Below are 24,127 nucleotides of genomic sequence, written 5' to 3'. Positions count from 1 at the left end.
GACACTGTGACCCCCTCCATCCCATCCTGGATGACTGTTGCTTTGCCCTGGTGGTGGTAGTTGCTCCATAGAAGGGGAGAGGAGCTTTCTTCTCAACCCCGTGATTGCCTTTCTCCTGTTCCCATTTGGGGAGAGCTAGTTTAGCTTAGTGAGAAGCTCCCCAGGGCACCCTGATGCTGTGCAGACAGGGATTTGAGCCCTAGCTCCTCCATTGATGGCCTTGTGACCTTGGCCAAGGGACCTCCCACTTGGAGCCTCAGGTTTCCCATCATGATCCCTGCCCTCCAGGTTGTTCCAATGGGACCAACACAGTGGATGGGCACGTGGCAGGAGCTCCTGCTCCACAAAGCTTGGGTTACTTTGCCTGCAATGTTCCAAGGTTGCAGTGGGGAGGGGGTGGCATGGCTAGGGAGGAAAATGCTGAAGGGAAAATGCCCCTCCCCCATTTTAAGGGCTGCAAACGAAGAGTTTAATTTCCTATTAAAATGGAAAAGCCAGGAGTCCTTGCTGTAGTGTAGTGGATTAAGAGTCTGACTGCAGAGGCTCAAGTGGCTTTGGAGGCTTGGATTCTATCCCTGGCCCAGTGCAATGGGTTTAAGTATCTGGTGTTAGCTGTGATGTAGGTTGCAGCCTCGACTTGGATTCTGTCCCTGGCCTGGGATCTTCCATATGCTGCAGGTGTAGCCATAAGCAAAAAAAAAAAAAAAATGTAAAAGGCAGAATTTGTAGTTTTCAAATTTTAGTGAGTATGATCAACATCTGAGGGTGCTGGCTAAAATGCAGATTCCTGGGTGCTGGGTCTGAGGAGTCTGGGTGGGGCCAGATAATGCACTTTAAATAGTCCCCTCAGGCGCCTACTGAAGGTATTTCCCAGGAACACCCCTGAGAGGCCCACCCTAGATCACAGGGCTGGGCCATCTAGTCCAGAGATTACGGGCAGGGGACCTCCACTCAAAACTAAGTTTTCTATTCTATTCGGATTACTTGTTCTTTGGTAAATTCTGGGGCCTTGGCAATGATGAGCCTGTTGTCCAACCTGACAAGGGGCCTGAGATGGAGTTGCTGCTGTCCTTAAAATCCTGGCCAAAGCCCTGGTGTTGTTGGTGTTTGTGGCCTCTGGATGGTCCAGAGCAGGAAACTGAGGTCCAGGGCAAAAACACTCCTGGACTCCTGGGAGGGGAAAAATGTGTGTGTGTGTGTGTGTGTGTGTGTGTGTGTGTGTGTGTGTGTGTGTGTAGGAGGTGTAGGGGTGAGATGCAGCGTGGGTGGGGGTAGACCATGCCGGGGTGTGAGGGTGCTGGGCCCTGCCGGACAGCAAAGTCTAGGGGAGTGAGTGCTCACTGCCTGGTGGCAGAAAAGGGAGAGCACCCAGCGGGTCCAGGGCTTAGTGTGGGCACAGGATGAGAGGGACAGAGGGCAGGAGGAGGGAGAGTGGGAGGCAGGGGGGAGCTTCTGCATAACAGTCCTAAGGAGAGGGCCCAGCTGATGGTTTTTTGCCCCAAGGAGTGCGCCTCTCCAAGGTTGCAAAATGCAAAGCCCCAGATGGGGACAGGAGGCGAGGGAGTCTGAGGCAATCCTCATGCTGTTACTTGAACTCCGGATCCAGCTTGTTTCGTGAGTTCTAAGTACCTGTCCCACCCAGGGTTGACAGGGAAAACATAGGTTGGCCAGTTAAATTTGCATTTCTGATAAACAGTGACTTTTTTCATCTAACTATGTCCCGTGCAATATTTGAGACATACCTATACTAAAACATTATTTGTTGTTTATCTAAAATCCAGGTTTAACCGGGCATCCTATATTTTTATTTGCCAAATCTGGAACCTTATCCTCCTCCTGCCTTTGGACCGAAGCCAGTCTGTGTGCGTTTCTGAGTCTTGCAACTAAAGGGATCTCAGCAGCAGTTGAGAAATGAGTCAACCTGCCTGGGGTCACAAGGACAGCAAGTCACAGCAGCCGGATTAGAACTCATGTCTGTGACTCAGGAACCTGTGATCACTCCTCCAAGAGGCTGGGGTGCAGCAGAGAACAGATGAGACAAAGCCCATGTAACAGAACTGGGTTTGAACAGAACGTGGAGCGGGGAGGAGAGTGAAGAGAGAGGGGCCTGGGACTTGTGGCTTTGTTGACTGAGAGATGACAGTCCTTTTTATTATTATTTGTTAATTCACATAATTTGTCTCTCGCTAAATATCAAATGCCTGTCAGGGGCAAGACACGGTGCTGGTTTCCAATATCTGAAATGGGCTGCTGCTATCATTGTTTATCTATCCCGTTTGGAAAAATGGGAGCACGAGGCTCAGCAAGGCCATGGGTCTGGGAGCCGAGGAAGCTGGGATTTTTCCAGGCCTCCTACCCTGAGCTCCACGCCCCACCCAGCCAGCCCACATGGAGGCCAGTCTGCTCCGCCACTTGGTGTGCCTTCAAACCCAACTCCCCATCCCCTGCCCGGGCAAAGCCATGCAAATTGCAATTGCTAGCAAATGCTCAGGCTGCTGCATCTGTGCTTGGCAGGTGTGTCTGTTGTGACATATCTGATGTTTAATTCTGACATCCTGTGTCCCACACCTGGGCACAGCCCTCCTTGCCTGCCACCAGTGTGGATGCCCAGCCGGGTCTCCTTCTATGTTGCGGGATGGAGGATGCTGGGGGAGGGGGACAGGAGCTCAGGGCCTTAGCAGTGCCGGAAGTTGGATCCAGGCCTCTGCTGCCATGGTGACGGTTGCTATAGAAACACACAGGCTGCACTCAGCACACCTAACAGGAATCTGTGGGTTTTGCCATAGACTGGAGTCAGCAGAGAGGGGGGAACTCGGTAGTGGTTAGAGTCCCCTTTCCGGAGTGAGAGCCGAGTCTTGCCCTGGGGCGGCCCCACCTGTATCTCCATTTTCTTTTCCTGCCACTTCCCCTCCCGCCGCTTCCCCCTCTGCCGTACAGTCCAGTCTCCGTGGCTTTGGCTGTGGCCCTCTCAGCCCAGAATACCCAGGCTTCTTCATCCCCCAAGCCTCATCCTGCTGCTTTCATTCAGCAAATATTTACTGAGTATGTAGGATGCGGTTCTGGCCACTGGGGACCCAGCCAGACAAGGGCCTTGCTCTCATGGAGCTGCCAGTCTTGGTGGAGAGGCAGGCATGAAGGAAGCACCCAGTAAATGCAAGAGAATACATTCTGATGGTGCCATAGCAGCAAGGAGGGTGATGCAGCAGACAGTGTTGGGTTGTGGGATTGGGGTCAGGGAAGATGTGTCTGAGGAGGGACCGCCGTCTTCCTGGTGCCCTCTGGACTCTGAATCACAGCACTGCTGGCCCTTTAATATCACTGCCCATCTCCCACCTTAACTGCTTTCTCCTTGAAGGCAAGAGGAAAGGCACATTTGTCTCTGTGTCCCAGTGTCTGATACAGAACAGGGACTTGATAAGGCACATACATTTATGGAGGGTGACCCATGGATCAATCAGTGTCACAGATGGCCTCTCGTTTCCCCTTCATACTGAGTCTGGGATGTAAGTATAAGGTGATCATTTCGTATCACTTTAGAGGTGGTGGAACCAAGCTCAGCCAGGTTGGGAAACTAGCTTCTCGTCCCACACTGGCTCAGAGCAGGGCTGACGGTCAAAGTCAGTCAGTCCTCTCGGGCTTCTTTTATGTAATATGGTAGATACGATTCACGTACCATATAGTCCCCCCTTTAAAGCCTATGAGTTCATGGTTTCCAGTTTGTTCACACTGGTGAGAACATCAGAACAATCAATTTTAGAACATGTTCATCATGGCCCCCAAAACAACTGAATTCCTCTAGCCAGGGCCTCAGCCTCGTAGGAGGACTTGAAGTTCAGAAGCTGGCTGCACTTGTAAATTTAGAGCCGAGGAGTTCTGCGTGGGCTGGCTGCCTCTCATTTGGCACAGCAGTAATGAACTTTTGCTTATTGGCATTTTAAAAGTATATGCTTGGCTTCTCTGAATTAAGACCCCGATTCTCCACTGAAAATCTCAAAACAACCTACGGACAAATAAGTCGCATTCCAGGAGAGCTTTCAGAAGGCTTCCCTAGCTGGGACATGGTGGGTGCTGTCTGTGCAGTGGCTCAGAATGTCTGGAATTCACCAGACTCTGCATTTTTAAAGCCCGAGGCTTTCTAGAAGCCTGATCTCATGGCATGTGCTGGCACAGTAGGGGCTGCAGCCAGGGGGATCCAGGGACTCTTTGAACCCCAGGACCACCCTGCCCTCCTCTTCATGAAGGGCCAGTGGTGATCAGTTTAACGCATATGTCCAGGTCGCTTCCGCCCCAGAACCAGTGAGTGGAGTAAGTGATCCATCTCTCCTTTCCTCAGTGCCAGGGGAGGCTCCCCTGCCCCAAATTTTCACATCCTTCCCGCCCCCACTTCCTCCAACTAGCCACACGTGTCTGTATTTCCTAAAGTATGGAAGGGGAGCAGTTTAACTTTTCCCCCAGTCTGGTGCATAAAAGAGGTCATGTGTCATTTTGCCATGTAAACCAAAGCCCCCTATTCCCAGTTTAGCAGAAGGTTCAGGAGCTCTCTCCTGGCTCCCTCTCCCCCTCCCTTGGAATCGTGCAAGATACTCAAGTTCTTCATCTGTCTCCAGGGGTCAGGCTGCCGTCAAAGATGAGTGAGGCAAGCTCCAGAGAACCTCGCCAGATTTTGCTCACAGCTGGCTCAGCATTCCCCGTCCCGGCTCAGAGACAGGAAGCAAACCTGGCCAGTTGAAGCAAGGATTTTATAAAGGTTCCTCGTTGGCTAGCTTCCAGTCTTTTGGAGGGCCAGAGACCCAGACTTGGAGGTTGCTCCGCTAGGAACAACTTCTAAAATCATACAACTGCTCCTCCGCTAGGTACAGACGCTGCTGCCAGCACCACCAACACTAGCAAGGCTGGAGCCTGTATCCTGGGGCTGACATTGTCGCTGGAAACTGGATTCAGCTCATGGCCACATCCTTGCCATACAGTCCCTGCTTCTCTGTCATCAGCGCCCACGCCGATGTCCTGCGGAGGCATTCTGATATGAGAAGCCTAGCTCACGTGCCATCTCCCTAGCTCCGCAGGAGGCTGGGAAGTGAATTTCAGCTTTTGTAGTGGGAGGTAGTCTCTGCCCACCTGGTAGACTCATGAGGTGGTGAATGCTCCCCCAAAGGTGTCGCCCAGCTGAATAATGTAATGGCTTCTATGCAGATTTGCCATCTTCACTCTGCTCCTCTATACCACAGGATTTGAAGAGGAGCCAATGGCTCCTAAATAAGTCCCCCTTCCCCCTCCCTCTAGGACCATGGGTGTCTGCGTGGCATTTCTATAACTAAGATGAGCCACACGTGACTGCACGGAATAAAGAAGCCTGCTTCACGATGACCGTAAACCCCATAAGGACCCAAGTGGGAGGAGCTGTTCCCCAGAGGAAATCAGGGTACCATATTCCAAAAGAAGGGATTCTGGGCAGAAACAATGACGCGTGTTCACCATAGCTAGGGAATCTATGGCCAACTGATTAGAAAACAAAAGTAACATATTAGAGAAGTCACAGAGGGGTCTCAGCAAGTACCAGTGTCTCCACTGGAATGATCTGGAATGCACATGGCTCTCAGCCTGTTCTTCCTGTCATCCCCTCAGGATTCCCTTTCCTGCCCTTTCTGTCTTGTGGGGGAGGCCTTTCCCTTTTCCTTCCTACCTGGTGCGGAGAGCCTGTGATGCTATCACATGGGCCTCCACCCTTGACAGGTGGTGTGCTCTGGGCTAAGAGGTCAAGCTTTGGATTTGGGCAGATCTGGGTTCTGCTTGGACTCTGCTCCCTTTGTGTAAGTTGGGTGAATTTATCTTTCTGAGCCTCTGTTTCTTCACCCACAGAGTAAGTAAAATGATGGTGCTTATATCATGGGATTGTTTTTAACTCTAAATGACAGTATTCAAGTAAAGCGCATAACAGTATAGGGCACAGAGTAACTGTCATGAAACGGCAGTCGTTTAATAATACTGATGGTGGTATGTAAATAATTATTATTATCATTTAAGAGTTGGGGCAAGTTATTCACCATCTCTGAGCCTCAGTTTTCCAGTGGGGAGCAGTTATGCCTGCCTTTAGAGGGTTACTGTAAGGATGTTATAAAACTGTGTAGATGGAACCTACCAGAGCATCTAGCTCTGTAGATACACAGCACCCCTCCCTCATTTCCCTCCTCAGTATTTATTTAGTGGGGAAAAGTCACCTCAGGGCATTTATTCTCTGAGGAGAATCACATCGAAACATCAGTGGAGTCCACAGGCAGGAAGGACTTTCCAGTCTATGGAGTGTGAGGAGAGACCCACTCTTCACAGAAATGGCACTGAGGCTCAGGAAGGTGGTGCCAAGAGACAGTATTATTGTTCAGAAATATTTCCTGATCCTCCTGGGGAGGATTATACTTCTCTGCTCCATTAATGTCAGGCTTGGCCATGTGACCCGTTATGGATAATGAAATGTGAGTAGGGGTGGGGGTGTTACTTCTGCGGGAAAGCTTTAAGGGTCATCTTGTGGGTCCCCATATTCATTTTTCCCTCTGTCACAAAATTAGCCGTGTTCCAGATAAGGGTCTCTCCATCATCCTGAGTCCTGAAGAAATCCCAAACCAGAGTCACAGCCAACTCAGTGGACACATAGAATGTGTGAGATTTTAACCATTGTTGTCATAATCCTCTTAAAATCTGGAATGTTTTTGTTTTTGCAGCATAACCTATCCGGTCCTAACTGATGCAGGCCAGATACCCTGAACAATCCTCTCCTCCCTTCCAAGCCCCCTTTAGTCACGCTCTTTGCTTCCAGTCTTGGTTACTGCTTGGGAATGGGAGCCTTACCTCATTCTACCCGAGAGAAGGATGAGGCAGCTGAACACAGTGAAGACATCATCTCAGTGTGTGGAGTGGTACTCAAAGTCATGGATGGAATATGACCTAATCTCGCCTGGTCACACCCAGCAGCGATTGTTGAAGTGTAGTGTAAGGAGCACTATGACTTGCCTATCAAACTTCCTGCCCGGAAAACATTTCTCTTACTTTCTAATCTCTCTGTCCTTAGAGTTATAGGAAGCTGACCCCATCCTGGGTCTAGGAAGTTTCTGAGTTGTCTAAGCCAGAGTTACTCAAAGTGTGGTCCCTTGACCAGGGCTATTCCACACACTGTTTGCTCCTGGCACCTAAAGAGATAAGTATGGAAATAGAGGAGGTATTTAGAAACTTTTATAGCAGTTGGTTCCTGCCAAGACACACATACATACGAGAAATGGACTCCTCTTTTTGAACAGAGTTAGACCCTTGAGGTGCTGCCATAATCGTGTGGTAAGCTTCATGTGGTAGAAGTGCATACTCTCCACGTGCATATAGGATCTTGTATCGGTCCATGGATGGTCTAGGCCAATCATGGTAGCCTGTGTCCACTTACCAGTGATTGGTCTAGGCTTGGGCATGTGACCCAAATCTGGCCAATGAGACATGAAGGGAAGTTTGATGGGGGCTTCTGGGAAAATATTTCCATGCTCCTAAGAAAGAGACTCAGGAAGAAAGCGTTCTCATTTTCTTTGGGGGCATTGGATCTGGATGCAATGTCCCAAACTGCTGCTGCTCTTCTTACAGGTGTCCAGTTACGTGAGGGCATATATTTCCTCATTGTTTAAGCAGCACCCTGACCAATGCACTCACTCACTCAGGCTATTCCAAAGTGGAAATCCTCCTATCTCCTGAGTCTCTCCTTGAATCAGCTGCCATAAGCGTAAGCCTTTTTTCCTTTTCATCTAACATTTATTGATCACCTGTTATGAACAAGGCATTTTGAAGATACTTTGTTATGTAAGACAACTCTTTGACCCCCAAACACCTTGCAGTCAAATCACAAAATGTAAAAATAAAGCCAGCTGGAAGATAGTGATATTATTAAAAAATACGCAAACAAAAATATGCAAACAAAGAGCAGGGAGAAATTTCCAGTGGAATACAGTAACACATTGTTGGCATAAAAATCAGAAAGTACACATTTCTTCTTTTTGCTACGGGAGAAAAGCAATGAGTGCTTATTGTAGTCTGCATGCCCCAGTGAAACAGTCATGTCTCTGCACTCTTGTATTTGTTATATACTTCATTCCCAATGTTATTATATGCCCGGATGGCCCCCACCCCTTTTTTTTCTTCCCTGCCTGGTGAGCTCCCACATGGCTTTGAGAACCCAGTCAAAATGCCCTCTACTGGGGAGGCTTTTCTAATCCCCCCAAATCACTGTGCCTTCCTCTCTGCTGCCTTTGCTCTCTCTGTAAAATCCCCTCTGTCAGACCCATACTGGGGCACAAACAGGACTTTGGTCTCTGGAAGGCTCCCCTGCAGGACTCTAAGCTGCTCGAGAACAAGGCACATATCACAGTCTTTTCTGGGTCCCCTATGCCTCATCTATGCCTGGTACGGGGCAGTGGCCCAAGAAATATCCATTTATTAAGGAACATCATCACGAAGCTTTTCCACAGATGTTTGTGGAATGAGGGAAGGGATTTTTAAGAGAGGCTAGTGCTTGCAGCTTTTGAGGCAGGGTGAGGTGAAAGGAGTGTGCGATCATAGGCACCATGAGCAAAGCATCTCAGGACTGGAGGGGCCCCCGGGGCACTGTGTAGGCCTTGATCAGCTCAGCAGTTCCTAGGATTCTGACATCCTCTCTGTTCTTTGGGGACTCAGGCATCCAAGGTCACCTCATTATGGTGCTGTGTGAAGACAGTACCCCAAAGGGCCATCGATTTGGAACATCTGATCGGCTTTCTGTGTCAGATCCACTAGCTCGTAAAATCCAATAAATGTCAAAGATCTGCCAGGCCCATTAACCTCTGGAGGTCTATTAAAAGTCTGCTTTTGCTAAGGTGATTCTGTTTTCATGCAGACACCAGGAAGGCCAGTTATAAGAGCCCCAGAATTTAGGAAAGTAGGAAGGGCAGAGATTTAAAAACAGGATCACCAGTTTTATCTTGAGACTCTGCCGTCTCTTCCACTGGAACATACAGGATGACCAGCCCTGTGGTAGGCATGGGGGTAGGGGAGCCCCTCCAGGAAAGATTCCAGATTCTTTACTTGCCCCCATGAAAATGAACCCAGGAGTTCCCACTATGGAGCAACAGGATCAGTGGTGTCTCTGCAGCACCAAGAAGTAGGTTCCATCCCAGCCCAGCTCCGTGGGTTAAAGAATCCAGAGTTGCCACACCTGCAACAAAGGTCTCAGCTGCGGCTTAGATTTAATCTCTGGCCCTGGCAACTCCATATGCTATGGGGTGGCCAAAAAAAGAAAAAAAAAGAAAGAAAATGAACCCAATCCATGTCTTCAAAGTACACCCCCCATCTCTGTTTTATCCCTTACAACACTGAAGCAGTTATTTGCTGCATGTGGGTCCCTTCCATTAGACTATGAGGGCCGCAAGACTGGAGTGTTTGTAAGGATCTTTGACAAGTGATGGATAGCTGAATCCAAATTACTTTAGCAAGAAAGGAAATTTGGTTGGCATATCTGTCACAAGCCCTCCCAAAACCTGGCAGGACAGGCACTGGCGGATCCCATGTGATGGCAGGGCTGCGTCCAGCAGCTCCAGAGCTCCCGCTGCCAGCCTAACATTCCTGTGAAAAGGAGCTTTTCTCTCCCAGTAGAGCCAGCCAGTCTCCAAGGCTGATGTCTGTTGGCCCAGCCTGAGTGCATTTGCCAATCCCCAAGCATTCTTTGGCAAAGCTGTTAGCCTGTTGTGCTGTAATTAGTTCTTTCCTTGCCTGTTTCCTACCTGGAACTGAGTTCCCTGGTGATTGGAACTAGTTCCATCTTCCCAGTGCCTAGTTTAAGGCCTGGAACACAGTGAAGCTTACTAAATGTGTGTGGAATGAATGAATGAATGAAATTAACATCATTGATGATCTTCTGTGTATTAAGCACCATGAAAGTCCATTTATAGGAAATTATGTTTCCAAAGTGGCTGTAAAAATAATCCCCTACCTCCCATGCCTTTTTTGGAAGGAGAACTTCTGTGTCTATACCAGCGGCAGAGTTGCTTTGCCCTTGCCTTGAATCCTTGGAGCTGGCCCTCACACTTGTTATGACCAGTAGAATGTGATGGACACTGGGTAACTTCAGGGCCTTCAGAGAACTCTAGCTTCTGTTTTCGTCTCTTGGGATACTCCTCACAGCCATGCTACGAGAAAGCACAAGCAGCCATGTGGAGAGGTGAATGAGGAGAACCAAGACTCCCAGCCAGCAGATCCAGCTGTATTCCCAGCTGGTGGTCAGAGCTAACTGCCAGTCATATGGGCAAGGCCATTTTGGATTTTCCAGCCATCCCTGGGCCTCAGCAGGCACCATATGAAGCAAAAGAACCACCCAATCAACCTACAAAATCATGAAAAATAATACAATTTTATCCTCACATCGGTCCTGTAGAAACAGTCTCAGAGACATTAAATAGCTTTCCTTAAATCATGCAGTCCTTAAATAGCAGCGCATCAGACTTACAGCCAGGATGTGCTCATGAAAACTAATCTTGCCAGAAGTTAATAAAGGAAATCAGTAATTGGAAAGCAAACCATTTGGCAACATCACAGAAATGCATTTCGGAGCCAGCCACTGCGTTTGGTTTGACTCTTCTGGGGGGGTTTAGCATGGTAGCTAGATTTAGCATGGTAAGACATAAGATAGGGGCTACCACAGCAGCAGAGCAGGAGAGATGTAGGCCACTGTGGTGTGTGATAGGGGATGGTGGGGCCTGCAGCAGACAGGAAAGGGCATATCACACCTAAAATAGCTGCCATGTCAGGGTATAGGTTGGCCCAAGGTCACCAGATCCTCCAATACCTCAAAAGCATGAGGTATTCCAGTCCCTCAGTTTTGTCTGAGTCAGGGGCAAGGGAGACAGAAGACATTTGCAGACCAGATCAGACCCCCAGAAGCCCAGTTTCGGACTTTCTTTCTAAGAAGCCATCCCAGTTTAGGCTCTATAGAGGGAAACATACCCACTGCCTTTGTTTCAAGAGAAGGAAAAAAAAGAAGTGTTTTTTTTTTTCCACTATAAGCTCTGGAAAGGGTTCCAAAACATTCTTTTTTTTTTTTTTTTTCCATAGTTAAGATAATTTGCTGAGGACTCCTGGCCCATTTTCCACCTCCCGGCTGGCTTTGGCTTCTGTATGTTCTTATCATCTTGTGAAATGCTGCTGCTTCCCAAGGGAAGGCCAGACAGGGAAACTCCTCTTTGCGAAGCAGGCAGCTCCAGGAGGCCCTCCTCCAGGCATGGGGCCCCCTGGCAGTCTGGAGAGCTGTTAACGCTCTCTGCGTATGTGTGGCCCCGTGGAGCCTTCCTGGGCAGAAAACATCCCACTAAATGAGCTCCTTTACTGGGTCCAGGACCTGCAGGTGGAGGCTTCTGCAGGAAGCCTGAGCCCGGACTATGGTGGCCACCAAGAGGCTAGACAGCCATGCTGTCCTGTTCCCTGACCTTGTCCCATGGCCGGCCTCAAACTCACAGCCTTTGCTTCTCTGGGTTCTTCTGCCCTTTACAGAGTGGTAGAAGCCTCCCCGCTTATCTCGGTCTCCTGCTGCCTCATGCTGCTGCTTGAGTAGTGTGTACAGCTCCATCAAGTGTTTCACAGTCATGAACTGATGCAGAGTTTACCGCTGCCCACCAGAGTCGGAGCCATGCCTGACCAGGGCTCAGAGAAGGTAAGCAGCTTGTTCAATATCATACAGTTAGTAAACCTAGTAGACCCAGATATTCTGTGGTTATTTCGGATTGTTAAAATAATGATGATAATAATAATTCCTCTGTTAATCACTGAAAGTCCCCTTCCTTACCCAGATTCCCATATGCCCAGTCTTCTGCTCAGAGGCAGCCACTGTTACTGGCTTCTCGTGTGCCCATCCAGATAGCAGACATCATAAAATTATGGGAAATCAGGACCAGGTGGGATTAGCCAGGCTCCATGGCCATTTGACTCATGATCACTGCTTCTTGAGAAGAGCCTGGCATGGGCTTAGGGACACCCATTCCCGGTCACTGGTAGTGGTGACAATGCAAGGGCCTTTCTCCAGGGTACTACAGTGGACCCAGCACTTGACCTGGGCATCAAGGGCCTGATACAGGCCACTCAGCTTCACAGGGCAGCACACTCCTTTTTTTACAAGATGAGCCAAGAAACTCCCAGCGAGGGTATCCATCCAAATTATTGGGGGTGCTTTTCAAAATTCAGATTGCAGGATGTCACCCCAGGACAATGGAATCAAAATATCTTTGAGAAGGCTCAGGAATCTCATTTTAAATCTCTGTAATATCCTTTAGGGAATTCACAAAAGTACACAAAGATTTATATACAAGGGAACATAAGTGCTAGGTAACTAGCTGCTGCCTTGTTTGAGTATATAGTTAGAATGTCCATAGAGGTCTGTCAATCAGGGGTCAGTTCCACACAACAGAATAGTATGCAGCCATAAAAATTAGTCACATTGGAGTTCCCATTGTGGCTCAGTGGTTAACGAACCCAACTAGTATCCATGAGGACGTAGGTTATATCCCTGGCCTTGCTCAGTGGGTTAAGGACCTGGCATTGCCATGTGCTGTGGTGTAGGTTATAGATGCGACTCAGATCTGGTGTTGCTGTGGCTGTGGCATAGGCCGGCGGCTACAGCTCTAATTCGACCCCTGGCCTGAGAACCTCCATATGCCGCGAGTGTGGCCCTAAAAAGACCCAAAAAAAAGTTTAAAAAATTAGTTATATCTTCATGCCCCAGTGTATTGACACATACATCCAAAATACACTGATAGCAAGAAGAATAGGGGACAAAATGGTAGACTGGGCATCCATGAGCGTAGAGAATAGTTTTGCCTGCACTTGTATGGATTGCCTTCTGGAAGGTTTATAAGAAAGAATGGTTGCTTCTACGGAGGAGACACTGGGGGACTCTTTACTGAAGACCCTTTGTATGAGGCTTTTACCGTGTGCGTCAAAAGGAGACCATTCTAATGGACCTAAAGACTATCCTGCGAAGTGAAGTAAGTTAGAGAAAGATATCATATGAGATCACTAGTATGTGGAATCTGATAAAAATGATATAAAAAGAACTTATTCACAAAACAGAAGCAGGAGTTCTGCCTCTGGCTCAGCGGTTAACGAATCCATGAGGACGCAGCCTTGTTCGGTGGGTTAAGGATCCGGCACTGCTGTGAGCGGTGGTGTAGGTTACAGATGAGGCTTGGATTCTGTGTTGCTGTGGCTGAGGCATAGGCTGGCAGCTACAGCTCCAATTCGACCCCTAGCCTGAGAACCTCCATATGCCACGGGTACAGCCGTAAAAAGCAAAAAAAAAAAAACAAAAAAAAACAAAAACCCAAAAAAACAGAAACAGACTCAAAGATTTCAAAACCAAACTTGTGGTTATCAAAGGGGAAATGTTGGGACAGAGGATAAATCGGAAATTGGGAATGGCATATACCCACTACTATTTACAATGCTGATAAGTATCAAGGAGCTACTGTATAGCACAGGGAAATGTACTCAGTACTGTCTGGTGGCCTGTGTGGGGAAAAGAGTCTGAAAAGGAGTGGATGGATGTGTATGTATAACTGATTCACTTTGCTGTACACCTGAAGCTAACACATTATAAGTCAGCTACATGCCAATAAGATTTTTTCTTTTTTGATACCGTTCTGAAAAGCTCCCAGAGGAATCTGCTGAGCCCCCAGGCTTGGTAACCACTGGATTAGATGATTCTTTGCCCTCCTGGGGATGTTTCAGCTCTAAATTCAGCTCTAAAACTCAGGCCCTGGGATTAGTGACTAACACATGCATCAGAGACATGCCAACTGTAAGGTAGCGTCAGAAGTGCCATGTCACCAACACTGCTCTCCATGAATCAGTCTGGAAAGTCCACAGTCATGACACATGCTCTAGATGGGGCTTAGTGCTGCTGTCAATGTATGCAGTTCATGAATGCGAGCCCCCGACTGGTGAACACCAAGCAGCAGCTGTGTTGGATTCTTGAATAGGGGGTTGGCCTCCCCAGCTTTTTAGAGTGAAGGAAGGTGATGCGACCCACTGGTGGGCCAGAGCCGGAAGTGCCTGTGGCAGAGGCCGGGCCCTGGGACTCCCCACTCATTCCCTGGCCACTGCATCACAGCCGCTGTTACTCTGAGCGCTGAACCAGAGTCCTTCATATGCGTCATCCTCTTCCCCCAACACACATTGTTGTCCCCCTTGTGCAGATGGGGAAACCGGGGCTCAGAGAGCTCAAGTGACTTGCCCTTGAGCTTAGATCTTTCTGACTGTAGAGCAAGTCTTGTTTTCCAGTGTTTGTGACCTGGGTGATCTCTTACTGCAATGGGACCTGCTGCTGTGGGGGCCCACATTCCCAATACTCTTTTCTTTTCTTTCTTTCTTTTTTTTTTGCTTTTTAGGGCATACCCACAACATGTGGAGGTTCCCAGGCTAGGGGTCTGTTGGAGCTACAGCTGCCAGCCTACGCCGTAGCCACAGCAATGCCAGATCTGAGCCAATCTGCGATCTATAGCACAGCTCACAGCAACGCTGAATCCTTGGCCCACTGGAGAGGCAAGGTATCGAACCTGCAACCTCATGGTTCCCAGTTGGATTCGTTTCCCCTGCACCACATGGAAGCTCCCCCAGTGCCCTTTTCTATGTGCCTCTCTGAGAGCTCCCAGGAACCCAGCTCCCAGGGGTTCAGGTAATAGGGCTCTCTCAGTTCCGAGCTCAGAGGCACTCCAGGTGGCTGTGCGGGTGGTGATATGGGAGAGAGGTGAAGACACCTCATGGTGGCCAAGCTTAGGCAGACTGGGTGTGTGACCTTGGCAAGTGCCTGTGCCCCATCTCATACCTGCTCGGGTTTTATCTGCAAAGATCAAGAAGTGCTGCACACGAGCTTGCACCAAACTTGGCACAGGGTAGATTTACAGATTCACTGTACACCAGTGGTCCCTTCAGGTATTCTCTGGTGTACCGCCAGCACCTAGAACAGTGCCTGGTACAGAGTAGACACTCTGTAAATATGTTGCCTAAAAGAACAAATGAGCTGTTGACCTGTTTGCCAGAGCTGCCGATAAACTAGGTGGCTATGGACCAGTTCCTTCCCCTCTCCTAGCTTCAGTTTCCCCATCTCCAAGGAAGTGGGTCCCTTCCATCAGGTCTCACCCACCCGGCCCACTTCTCATCTGCACCAACCTTCAGGGACCTGTGAGCAGCCCCAAGCAAGTTGTCTTTCTGTTTCCCTGAATATTAGTCTTCAAATTAAACAAATCCATTTGGAGTATTCCACGTTGCCATGGGTATTACAACTGCTCTTGTTCTCTCTCTCTCTCTCTCTCTCTCTCAATCTCTCTCTCGATCTCTCTCTCTTGCTCTCGCTCTCAGACTCTGCTTCCTGGCGAGGCATTCTTTTGGTTTTATCCTTTGGGGAGGCACATTGTAGCTAGGAGCTGTGGAGTAGAGCTCCCTAAAGAAATGGGGGCTTGCCCCAGGCTGCATGTGGCAACCAGAGCACACCTGAAAGGTTAGAACCTCATGCCAGCTGTCTGATTCTCATGCTGATATGACCATAGAAACAAGCAGGGTAGGAAGTGGGAATGGTCTCCAAATGGGCTCACGGACCAGAGGATCCCACTTATGGGGAAGGCCAGAGCACTACAGGTGTTAGGCCGCTCTTGGGGACCTCATTGGATGTGGTGGCAAGGAGATGTGGAGGGACTGGTGACGTCGGAGGCCTTTGCTCGCTTTGGCTCTGCATCCAGCTCTCCTCCCGCAGACTCTTGTGGCAGCAGCCCCCTGCTTTCTCCCCTGCCAGCTCCCCCTTCCCAGTCCCACTCAGCTTCGGGAAGCCACTGGCCAGTGAGCCACCTGACCTTCCCACTCCCTTGCCTGGACCCTCCCCATCCCATGTGCTGCAGGGTCAAACTCCAGCAATAAAACCCTTACCTTCAAGTGGCCTCTTCCCCACTCGAATCCCAACTGGTACCTTGATAGAGGTGTGGCTGCTAAGAGGTGGAAGAAACCTCGATTTAAGCCCAGCTCTGTCTGACTGGGAAGCCGCTATGCTCTCCATGACGTCTTCTAGGATTCTCGTAACCAGAGAGTTATTGGTCAGCAGATGCCCAGCGGTCCGGTGGACTACAGGTGACACTGAAGAAAAAGGAGCCAGGCTTGCTCTCAGAGGGGCTTTTGTCTATTTAGAGAGAGAAAATGAACAGACATAACGCTTTGAGGACATACATACCTCAAGGTCTTGGCTAGCGGAGATCTATGTCAATTACTAGAGTTTAATTCCATAAGCTTCCGTGTGGGGCATAAAGCCATGCCCTGGAGGGACTGCGAAGGGGTGTCAGCCACAGGCCCTGGCGGAGTAAGGTGCATAATTATAGAGATGTACAGCTACAGAGCTGGTGACATCTGCTGTGGGTGCTGGGCCAGCATCCAAGCCCTCTTCTTCCAGAAACGTGTTCCTTTGGGAAAAGATGCTTCCTCTAGTCTCATCCTATGTGATCTGGGCAGGGCCAGCCCTTCTCTCCAGCCACAGTGAGTGGTCCAGCTCGCTGATGGTCAGTTGAAGGACTTTTGCTGGAGCTCTGGGCAAGAGGGTCCTCCAGGGGCTCCCACCTGGAAAGAGGCAGTCCTTACACTGGCCCTGGACCTGCTCTGGCCCCGGCATGTATGTAGCTGTATAAAATTGTTCTCGCAGTGGGAATTTTGTTGTGGAAAACCATCTGACTTAAACTCAAGGACTTAGGAGGAAGTGGTCAGACTGGGCTGGGGCCTCAGAAAGGCCTCCTGGAGAGGTTGGTTTGCATCCCTTGGGAGAGAGGCCAGGAAGGGGCAGGTGAAGCGGGGAGAGGGGAGATGTGGGGGCAGGAGCTCTGAACCAGGCTGGGGAAGCGGGGTGCTCTTCCGTGGGGGATGTGCACCGGGGCAGTTGGGCTGGACCAGAGTCTGTGGGCAGAGGAGTAGGTAAGGTAAGGAGGATCAAGCCGAGGCCATGCAGCATCATGGAGGAGTTTACACCAGGGGTGCAGTGGCGTCATGCCCTATGTGGCTGAAGACCCACCCATTCAGGGGGATGGGGGTACGAGCGTCACCTGTCTCAAACGAGCTGGGACACCTGAGGCAATTCCCAGTGTGTTCCATGGCAGTGCAACTGGGAAGATGCCCAGGTGACTTGCCCCTCACCTGACTGCCGTGGTCTCCAGAACCTTGCTGGGTCTGAAGTTCCTCCACCTTGGAGGACAGCGTTGGGTGGCCCAGATGAACTGGGGCCAACAGGAGGCTCCCCCACATTGTCGACCCCAGCAGGCCGAGGTGTCAGAAAACCGCCTCTTACTTTTCCTCTGGGTCCGTCTCACACACATGATCACGCAGTCGGAGGATTGTCTGATGACTGTTTGTCTGGGTTGCTGATGAGGAGGCTGCCGAGGCCAAAGAGCTAAGAGAAATGAGTGTTAAGTCAACAGAGAGCAAGGCCGCTGACAGGCTGCAGAGCGCATGCCCATCTGGTGGGGGCAGGGGCAGCAGCCACTCTGGGCAATTAATGCCAAGAGGGAATGGAATCCTCCAGTTGCCGTTTTTTGTTTTTTAAAAGAGAAGCCAGATGTCTAGACTTTGATATGAATTTGCCTGATTTTTTTTTTTTTTTGCTTTTTTTAAGGCCCATACCCGAGGCATATGGAAGCTCCCAGGCTAGGGGTCGCATCAGAGCTACAGCTGCCAGCCTGCACCACAGCCACAGCAATGCAGGATCCAAGCCTCGTCTGTGACCTACACCACAGCTCACAGCAATGCCAGATCCTTAACCCACTGAGGGAGGTCAGGGATTGAACCCTCATCCTCATGGGTACTAGTCGAATTCATTAACCATTGAGCCACAAAGGAAACTGAAATTGCCTGATTTCTAAATGTTGGAAGGCGTTTCCTTTTAAGAATAAACCAAACATTCCAGGGGCCTGGGTTCTGTAGTACCCCGCCTGTTCACCCTGCACCAACTCTTAAGTACCACAAGGACAGGACTGGCTCTGTCCTGTCCACTGTTGGAGCCTGGGGCCCGGCCCCAGGCCTGGCTCATGGAAGGAAGGCTGCCCGTGTCTGCCATGTGAATGAATGAGTGGACACGCTGCTTTCCGTGGTGTGGTTCTGGCTGGGCCGTGGTGTGAGCATACAAAGGATCCTCCTTGCCTGGAGGCATTGCTCCAACTGCCAAGACGCTCGGGCTGCCTTGGTGGCCTGGAGTCATCCCGGGTAAGAACATCCATCTCTTTGTCCCTCTGGCAGCTGCAGAAATGCTAGAGCATTGCACAGCCCTATTCACCTTCCCTTGACCTCCCCCATCAAGAAGGAGTCCCCCCACCCCCCTTCCATCTTCCCTAATTGCCTAGCTGGAATTTCTGGAGTCTGAGGAGGGTGCCGGCCACCTTGCCAGCTTTCAGGACCCTGCTGAGCCTTGGGCAGCAAAGCACATGGCAGGGATGGAGGTGCCCCCTAGTTGTGGCCGGCAGGTGTTGGCATCTCTGCTTCCAATCACAATACCTTACCTGGGGCCAGCGTGTTTCCCAGCAGTCCCAAGTCTCTGGTGGAGAGAGGGGCCCTGCAGTGCACCCAAAGCCAGCTGGCCACTTGCCAAAGTCTGCCTGCATCCGGGAAGGAGGTCACCGTTGCCTCTCTGTCCCGGAGATCCCTCGAGGAATGCGTTCCTCCCCCCACAGGTTTCAGCTCTGCTACACACCTGGTGCTTTAGCTTCCGCCAGGCCAATCGGTGAAGATTTGCAGCAGGCTCACTATGTGCCGGACGGGGGCAGGGGCAGTACCCGCCCTCCTGTAGCTCCAAGAGTCAACATATGTGGGGAAGTGCCAAGAGCATCAGGAAGGCAAAGAAGGGCATGTCAGGGGGCATCAAACAGGGGCTGTGACCTGGTGTGGACGGGGAGTCTTTGTCAGGGAAGAGTGTTTGAGCTGCGCCCTGGAGAGCAGGTTTTAGCAGGGATTCCGTGTACAGAGATGAAGGCCACCAGGGTGGCTCCAGGAGTGTAGAGGGGTGGGTGCGGTGTCACCGTAAGGAGGCTTAGATGGGTCCTAGAGGAGTGGTGGGTGCTAGAAGGAGGGTGGCAGCAGCAAAGATGGGGCGGAGAAGTGGGCAGATTCAGGCTATATTTAGGATTTGGTGACAGCTTGGACGAGTGAGTGGGCGGGTGCCTGGGTGCCGCCTGTGTTGTGGCTTGTACCCCTGGGGGGCTGGTGGTGCCTCTGCTGAGCTGGGGGGTCCTAGGGGAGAAGCAGGCTGTGGGGAGCAGGGGGACCTCTGAGCCAGCCGAGGGACGTCATCCCCTTCCCCAAACGTGCTCTGCTTCTCACACCCATGCTTTTCCACGTGCCGCTGCCTGAAAAGCTGGTTCTTTCTGCTCTCTGGGCCAAATGCCTGTTCTTGCTCCAAGGTCCAGGTCAGATGCCCCTTCCTCCAGCCCCTCACCTGGTGGGAACTCCCTTGGCCCACAGCCTGAGTCAGCTGGGGAGGAAAGAAGTGAGGAAGCTGGCAGCAGGCTGAGGGTCACCTTGGCTTCTGGGAGCAGGAGCGCTGGGTGTGAGGGGAGGGTGGGGAGAGAGAATGAGTGTGTACGTGTGTGTGCTTGCTTGAGAGAGGAGGGGGAGGCCGGCCTTGCCTACCACCACTCCTGGGAGGGGCTGTATCTGCCGAGCAGTCTCAGGGTCATGGGCCATGGAGGCAGGTCCGTCTGGCTTCGAGTCTGGGCTCTTCCACATAATAAGCTCTGTGACCTTGGGCAAGCAACATTATCTCTTTACACCTAAGAGACTTATCTGTAAATGCATCTTCCCCCTTGGGCTCATGTGACAAGCGAATAAGATGATGTTTGTGAGAATGCTTAGCCAGGACATGGCACCTGAAAAGCAGAGTGACCTCCCCCATGCCCGAGGCACGCTGCCTTGACCCACCACACGGGTCGCATCTCCTGGTTTCCCCTGTACATGGTAGTGTGTTCCCATGAGCTCCCAGTGGCACTCAGCAAAGCAGCAGTCTTGTGTTTATTTACTTATGTGTTTATATGATTGAAATTCTCTGCTCCATAAGTTCTAGGAGGGCTGGAGCGGGGTCTTGAGCTGCTCAGCATTGTCTCCCTGGCACCTAGCGTGAGCTGTGCCTAGTGGACATTGAGCAAGCTTTCTTGAATCAGTGAATGGATGGAGAATGGTCCTCTCTTCCCCCCTTTTCTCCTTCCCTCCCTCTTTCCTGTTTCTTTGACACACGAGCCCTTCTAGCAGAGCTGACCCTCACTCTAGACCTGGGACCAACCTCACTGCCCTCTCTGGATGGGGTAAAGCTGGTAGCCAGAACCTAGAAGGAAAGTGAAATGGCCAAGACACATCTGAGGCTCCCCTGAGACTTCGCGGTATGGCCAGCGTGTCTCAAAGGGCTGGTACTTCTGTATTTAACTGACGGCTGCTGTCACCATTCACACCTCTGAGCACACTTGAGGAATCACACTTTCCTTTTTTGTTGTGGTTTTTCTTTGTTGTTGTTTTTAAATCCTAAGGCTCATTATTATTTTTTATTACCTTTAAGATCTCATTCCTTATTTTAAACATCCTCAATTAAGGCCACAAATTTCTGTTCAGCCACAATATAATTAGAGTTCATTATTCAGCCATAATTAGAGTTTTCTGATTTAATCATTGTTGAACTTTAACCTGGTAGGAGATCTTACCAGAAGGTATCCTTTTGCCTGGAGAACCCTTAAAATTGCCAATGAATTGATTCCTTCTTGAGAGTCCTGCCAAATCAAACAAATGCAGGCGAGCATTTCACTGCCATCTGAAAGACTGATACTCATCCTCCCGAAATCAAGCGGCTTCTCTCCCATTATCTTCACGAGCTGAGGCTTACGACATTTACATGGAAAATGAAGAGAGGCCAGCAGTTTGATTCCCCCCCCCCCTTTTTTTCTTCCTTGAGGAAATTGCTCTCTTATGCAAGAGAAATGTGAGTTCACCCACAGTGGAGCGAGCAGTCATGTGATAAGAAATCCATTTGCAAGAGAGGGAGTCTCGTTTTCCCTTTCAGAAGCTGCATTTGTTTGAGGGAAACACGAGAGAGAAGGCATTTTTCTGGGGGACAGCAAAGGGATTAAGGCATCACGGCGAGCACATGGCTTGGACATGAGCCCAATTAAAAAACCCCCACGAACCCACCTGACCCTCGTAGGAAAACCTGGAGCTGTCGTCATCCACTCCTTGATTTGAGAGATCAGCACAGTGACTCCGGAGATCATTAAGATTCTAGGGAATGAGTTTTCTGGTTTTGCCTGTGATTTCCATTTTCTCCTTACTGACAGAAAGAAGCTGCATTTATGGATCTTTCTCTTGGAAACCAGAGCTCCTCAGACTAGTTTTTTAAAATTTGGCCTCCCCTGCAGCCATCATGTCAAAGTTTAAATGGGTTCGTCTCGGCTGGTGCCATGAGAACTGTTCCCCCATCCCACCCCCACCCCTTAAAACAATTTTTTTTTTCTTCTTTGCCTTTGGAGATGGATTCACAGCCAAGGGCAGGCAATTATAGATTTCAAAGCCTGAGAACTCTGTTGCACTTTGCCAGGAACTGCTGAAGCAAGCAAGACAGCCTATTGGGCTTTGAATGCCTGGCCCGGAAGCAGGCCCTCCCGATGCAGCTCTCCCAGGATGGGCTAGAGGAGTGTGTGTTTGTCTTTGTTCTGCAAAGGGAAATCTAATTTCATCCCCGGAGCCCTATCTGCATGGCAATTCCGTCGCTAGGCAATACTGGCGTGTTCAAAAGGCTGGGAGATTGCCGAGTTTGTGAGATGCTGAGAGCTGGCAAGGTCTGGGTGAGGGTCAGCTTCCATTGAGCAGGGCAGCCCTGAGGCCTGACTCTCAGCCTTTATCTGCGACTCTGTTCCTTGGAGGGCTGCTATCTCTCTGAGGATTGAAGGCACCCCTGTGTCCCCAACCCAGCCTCCCCTGCTGCTCCGGCTGCGTCACAGGGCTTGGGAATGAGATCTGATTTCCAAAGCTGCTGACTGCAAAATGCCAACACTTGTTCAGGAAGCAGGCAGGTGCTGTGGCTAGAACTCTGAACTGGGAGCTACTTGGAGGTGGACCAGAGTTGGTGGATTGTATCTATCACCTCAGACAGTGCTGCTTTTCTCACGGATCCTACCTGTTCACAGGGGAAGAAGGTGCATAGCTAAGTAACCAGAAAGATATCGCTAGTGATGAGGGCTGTGATAACAGCAAAAGTAAGTTGTGTGAAAGAATTAAGACAAGATGGCTTCTCTGTGGAGGTGACATGCAAGGGGAGACTTAATAAGGAGCCAGCCATGCAGAGATCTGAGGGAACAGCCTCCTAGGGAGAGGGAACAGCAAATAGAGAGCCTCTGAGCAGGGAGTGATCTTGGCATGTCTGTGAGGCAGCACGTGTGGCCAGAGCCTGGTGAGCAAGGGGCAGAGGTCATGAGATGAAGTCAGAGAAGTAGGCGCAATCATAGGAAGAAGTTTGGGGGAGATGCTGAATATGTTGTGGTAGTTTTGGGGGTGCGGGACCGATGACTAGATTTGTATTTTAAGAAGCTCACTCTGCCTTTTGGGTGGAGAATGCATTGGGCGGGCACCAGGTAGGAAGGAGGGCTGCCAATCAGAAAGCTACTGCAGCACTCCAGGTGGGAGAATGAAACCATTTCATCCCCCAGTGACAGAAGGCACCTTCAACAGAACAAATAGGGTCGTCTTCTTTAAGAAAATATTTCTCGGGTTGTGCTTGTTGTGGCCATTGAGAGCCTCACTCCGATAGACAGCTGGATGGAAGTGATAGGGCTCTTGGAAGCATGTTTTTATTAACCAGGCTCCAGAAACTCACCTGTATGCAAGGGTCTGATTGAATGAGCAACAGCAGCCCTGCAGTAACGAGCCAGTGAGAATGGAGGTGAACACAGCATATACTCAAAGCAGGCCCCCAGTGGAGTACAGACAAGGCCACGGTCTGTGTTGTATAACTGAGGCAAGGCAAAATAATACACACCATGTCTGATTTTCAGGAATGCTTTCCAGACCACAGGTCTGATGCCTGGCTGTCTATAGAAATCAACACAAATAGGGATAAATTTAACACATGCTATGTACTTATGCCCTGCTTACTTCATAGCGTTCTGACATGGTTACCAATTACACTGTACAAAGGAGAGCAAATCCTGCCCGCTGTTTATTGCATGTGATGTTGGACACCACTCACATTTCTTAAATTCTTTGTCATTTCTGACTTTTCATCAAGTGAAAAAATATCAGTGTCCAAAAAATCAGATGTCTTGGGGAAGATTTTGACCATCCTTCTTTGAATTGCTGTGTGCCTTTGAGCAAATTAATCAGCTTCTCGGTGCCTCATTTTGTTCTTCTGTGAGGTGGTGGCTCCTTCTCAGGGCTCTTGTGTGCATCAAGTCAGGACTTGAGCACACAGAGTTCTTGGACTGTGTCTGCGCCACCACAGTTCATGCTGGCCACTGTTCATTGCTCCTGAGGAGACAGCTTGTCTTCATGTGAATAGGGGTGCATTGGACATAAAATGCTACCATTGGCCAGGCCCAAGGGACAGAAGCATGACTCCATAAATCAAACTGCTGCCGAGTCAAGGGCTACATGTCAAGAACAACAACAACAATAACAACAACTATACAGTGAATGAAGATTGTGCTCCTGTTACAAGGTTTACTCGTTAGGGTCCCGGCAGGAAATGGAACTTCATCCAGATAATTCTGTTGAAGAGACATTAATGAAGGCACCACTCACATAGGAATAGAACAGGAAAAGAAGCAAAGGATTTGTGGTATCCAAAGCCTCGGGTACTGCACTTTTGTATATGAAATGATGGATGGTCAGCAGGGACCTGCTATATAGTACAGGGAACTCTACTCAGTATTCTGTGATAAGCTACATGGGAAAAGAGTCGGAAAGAGAATTAATAGGTACAACTGAATCACTTTGTTGTACAGCGGAGATGACCACAACATTGTAAATCAACTATACTTCAATAAAATTGTAAAAAAAAAAAAATTAAGCAAACAACCCAACAAAGACTGTGGTGCTA

At 49.8% G+C, this 24,127-nt stretch overlaps 1 long non-coding RNA gene across 50 annotated transcripts in view; it reads left to right on the top strand.

The window, feature by feature from the left end:
- The window catches only part of LOC102164818 (uncharacterized), a 481,497-nt gene that overhangs the window by 279,058 nt on the left and 178,312 nt on the right, over positions 1 to 24,127 (top strand). For all 50 annotated transcript variants that reach the window (XR_014831575.1, XR_014831564.1, XR_014831562.1 and 47 more), the window contains one exon: positions 11,542 to 11,701. This is a non-coding gene — a long non-coding RNA (uncharacterized LOC102164818). The remainder of the gene's footprint in view (positions 1 to 11,541; positions 11,702 to 24,127) is intronic.

This window comes from Sus scrofa, chromosome 16 (genome assembly GCF_054392235.1).
Source record: "Sus scrofa isolate SSC_HxYL_T2T_F1_AM1 chromosome 16, Sscrofa_HxYL_maternal_Yorkshire_Landrace_v2.0, whole genome shotgun sequence".
Classification (NCBI taxonomy): Eukaryota; Metazoa; Chordata; class Mammalia; order Artiodactyla; family Suidae; genus Sus; species Sus scrofa.
Note: the sequence above shows the minus strand (reverse complement) of the source record. Positions and strands in the feature narration are given on the sequence as shown.